Source organism: Octopus bimaculoides, chromosome 19, assembly GCF_001194135.2.
Source record: "Octopus bimaculoides isolate UCB-OBI-ISO-001 chromosome 19, ASM119413v2, whole genome shotgun sequence".
NCBI classification, from domain to species: Eukaryota; Metazoa; Mollusca; class Cephalopoda; order Octopoda; family Octopodidae; genus Octopus; species Octopus bimaculoides.
Window position 1 is genome coordinate 15,209,552 of NC_068999.1, and position 4,141 is coordinate 15,213,692.

The following is a 4,141-nucleotide window of genomic DNA, read 5'->3' on the forward strand; positions in this document are numbered from 1 at the left end:
ATAATAATTTACAATGTATCGGAAAGTATATCCTTTCTCATTCTAGATGTGTGGACAGCACTTCAAATTTCGATTTTATTTTGCTATTGTTTGTCGCAGGTCAGACCCACCTTTGCTGATTTTAACTGGGCAGTAATTAGACCGCATACTAAAACTATGACTTCCGGAAAGTCTGGGCTCTGGAGACTTATGTGGACTCTCACTTTATAGAAGTACGTTAAAAGTAATGTTATCGCGTTACTCAGCGGCAAAACCTTCGACACTAAGTACCATACAAAACTCCTATCGAAATTACTCGCCTTTGCCCTCATTGCTTCCCTACTATCTTGAATCGATAGCTTCTCTGCTTCATCGCTCCATCATGATATATGCGGGTGGGTTCATTTTGTCTCACTGTTGTAAGTCAACTCTGACGTACCTCATGTTTTGAGATTTTCCTCCATTTACTTTCTTCTCAACATCTGCGACCTATCAGGCGTCACGTTCAACGACAACCACGAGGGAATTGTCATTCTTACTTAAAATTCCTGAACAGCGAACCACACCTTTTCGCAAAATCGATACCACTCACCAAATCTTCACAGGTTTCGTAAACGGAAACATAGAAGGCATACTCAAGTAAGGCTATTCTTAAATATTTTTACAGTATTACTCATATAAATTAAAATTCATCAGAACGTGCACTCCGCATTTAACTGCTACACAGCCTTCACGATAACTCTAAATAATACCACGTACTCGCACCGACAACAGTGCCTGTGGAAATCTTATGCTTTACAACACCCAAGATTGAAATTTAGGTTTAGATCTATAAAAATATTATAGCTGCTAAAAAGTGTACGAAGGTCAAGTAAAACCCACGGAAGCTTTTCTCTTTCTACATCTACGTCGATGCTGCTTATACACAATCAGACATGCTGGGCTGTGTCCAAAGTGACGTGAATCAACTCTTTGGCGTTATATTATATCAGTCACAGACACACTACACCGATATCGTCCCCACTCTTCATTCTTTCTGTCACTACCATAATGGTCGTATTATTGACAATTCTTCTGTCACTACCATAATGGTCGTATTATTGATAATTCTTCTGTCACTACCATAATGGTCGTATTATTGACAATTCTTCTGTCACTTATAGAAGAGCACTGCTGAAACACATGGGCTTTCAGTTTCACATTTCCTTTGTGGTACCCAACACCCAGGCAACATAATAACAATTATACCCTGTCTTTCCGTCCTTGAATATTGATTCTCTGTAATTTCCTCTTTGCCCTTGTCTTTCGGTAAGTGTGTGGCTTAACTTCGTTGCAGTATTCGGGTCACGTCTCAGATCTTTGGGTATGTTTCACCCATCTACCAAATTCTCATACTGGATATGAAGAGCAAGTCATATTTTATTCATGTCTGACGAATTTTTGTCTCCCCAATAATGAACAGAAATGAATAAAGTTATGAAATACTATTTCCGAGATCGTTTTGGCCAATGACGAATATTATCCTTTTTATTCAGCTTATCTGCTTGTCGTTAAATAGAGTAACATACGATCAACGTCATTGAACGATGTTTCATGTTTCCTGCTCTCAAATGATATATCTGAGTAACAAATCTATCAGCAAACTGCATAATGAATCGATTACACTCAGCGACAACTAAATACTGTCTTTACTTCTTTCGGCTCCCCGACATTATTTTCCCGGGTCGTGGCTGTAATGTATATTGAACATAGATTTTCTCAACAAACAATAATTTCATAAAAAAACTATTCTGTATCTACGATTATGATGTAACACAAGATTGAATTCTCAAAAAGATATTTCAGTATATGTGCGTATGGATTAATAAATCTGTATATACGGAAATTGTGTGACCCAAGAAATGGATAGCGGACATGTATCAATGAAAGACGAAATTCTTTTAGATGATTGGGAACTTTTATGCTAACTGATTGGTCTTTAGATACCAAATTCAATGTAAGATTTCAGGACATAAACCAATCAATAAGAATAATTCCAAATATCTAGAACTCGTTTAGATTGGTGATTCTTACAAAAATTAGATTATATAAATCGGTACTCAGAAGTGCTTTAATATATGAAAGGAAGTCTTGGAATAGCAATCAAACATAGTTAAACGCCTTTGAAAAATAAAGCGTTACGAAGAATCTAGAAGATCAAATGACATGGTTTTGTACGAAATGAAGTGGTTTGGCACATAATAAAAGTACCATATATTGAGAGATGAAGAAATAACGAAGCGTAAATGGGGATGGTACAAGCATTTTGGTTCTAGAGAGAAAGCCGTGTAGTACGTCTGCCATTAAAGTGAATAGTCATAGGTAGAATTAGCAGTTGGTTGAAAAGAATAGAGAAAGAGAAAGAAAGGGAAAACGACTGAGCCGAGAGTGAAAGAGAAGTATAGAACATATATAGGAATAAGTAGGGGGAAATTCTGCCATATGATAATTTAAGTAGTTGCAGGTAGAATAACACTAACAGTGTTCTGTCTATATGTAATGGTTCCGCTGCAGATATTTTAATGAGAACTTTTTGAAATTAATGTGTTGATTATATCGTTTAATTTTCTACAATGCTTAATGTAAAATGTATAGTTTTTACAAGAAGCAGTGTATATACTTTAAATATGTTTAATTAATTCAGGTATATTGCACAAGACAAGCTATTAGTCTAAATGTTATCCTTGTAACAACCCACTCCCGTGATTCGTGTTTATTTGAAATATCATAAAATGATATATTCTATGTGTTAGAAACGAATGGGTGTAAGTTGTGTGTGTGTGTGTGTGTGTGTGTGTGTGTGTGTGAACGTGTGTGTGTGTAAGTGAGTGAGCGAGTGAGCGAGTGAGTGAGTAAGTGAGTGAGTGATTGAGTCAGTGAGTGAGTCAGTCAGTCAGTGAGGGAATGAGTGAAGGTGCTTGGGTAGGTGGTTGATGCATCGGGCTCGCATCTATGAGGTAGTGATTTCGATTCCCAGACCGGGCTGTGTGTTAGGTTCTTGTTCCAGTTCACTTAGCTGTAGAAATGAGTTGCACATCATTGGTGCAAAGTTGTATCGGCCTTTGCCTTTCCCTTGGATAACATCGATGGCGTGACTAGAGGAGGCTGGTATCCATAGCCGACAGCTGATCTTCCATAAAGAACCTCGCCCGGACTGGTGCCTCGGAGAAGCAATCACACGGTCATTCACGACCGAACGGAGGCTTTACCATTTTATGTGTGTATATTCGTGTGTGTATCTATGCATATATAAGTGTGTCTATGTGCGTGCGTATGTGTGCGTATGTGTGCGTGCATTTATAGAAGATTGAATTATTTTCACAATGGTCTGGCATTCGGCGTTACGGGCTTATGTCCTTTTCTACCGCCACGAATAAACCTGCAATTTAGAAGTAAAATTTGATAGTTAGAACAAGTAATTCGGAAATTCAACCTTGCACAAGGTCTATCGTGCTGATTCACTCAAATAATTATATTAAGTATACACATACCTGTGGAACAGATAAAGCATTCAATCCAATAACCCTCCACGCACACTTGATATAAATATATACATACATATATTGACTTGGCCAATCTTCAAGTAAACGAGCAAAAATCCATCGCAGTATGGCATACATTCACCTCTGCTATCTATGCTGTATCAGCCTTCGCTCCAACATATATTTCCGGATTATCCCCACAAGGATTACTTTACACGAATTTTTACACGGACATTTACTACTGGAATGAAACTACACTTCAAGTACTGTTCTCTCTTTTTATCAGCGCATCACACTCTTTACCACCTCATACTAAAAATATCCGCCTATGGATATAATAATAGATTCCTTCATTTTTTCTGTCTCCGATGAAGGGAAGTACTGGATCTTCCCAGAAACAGCTGTAAGACTCTATCCATAAAATACTTCTCCAACCTTACCATTGCTCTCTTTATCTTTTTATTTCTTATATATTTACATATACACACGCTAATACACGACTTTTAATCCCCAATCCTGTTCATACAACGACTGGGGCAAACTAGTCGGTATACAGCACTTACTCGGTATTACCTGTATCCTCTTGGGTTTGGTTAAATCCAGTACCCTCCTCAACCTTATATATATAAGTATCTATATAT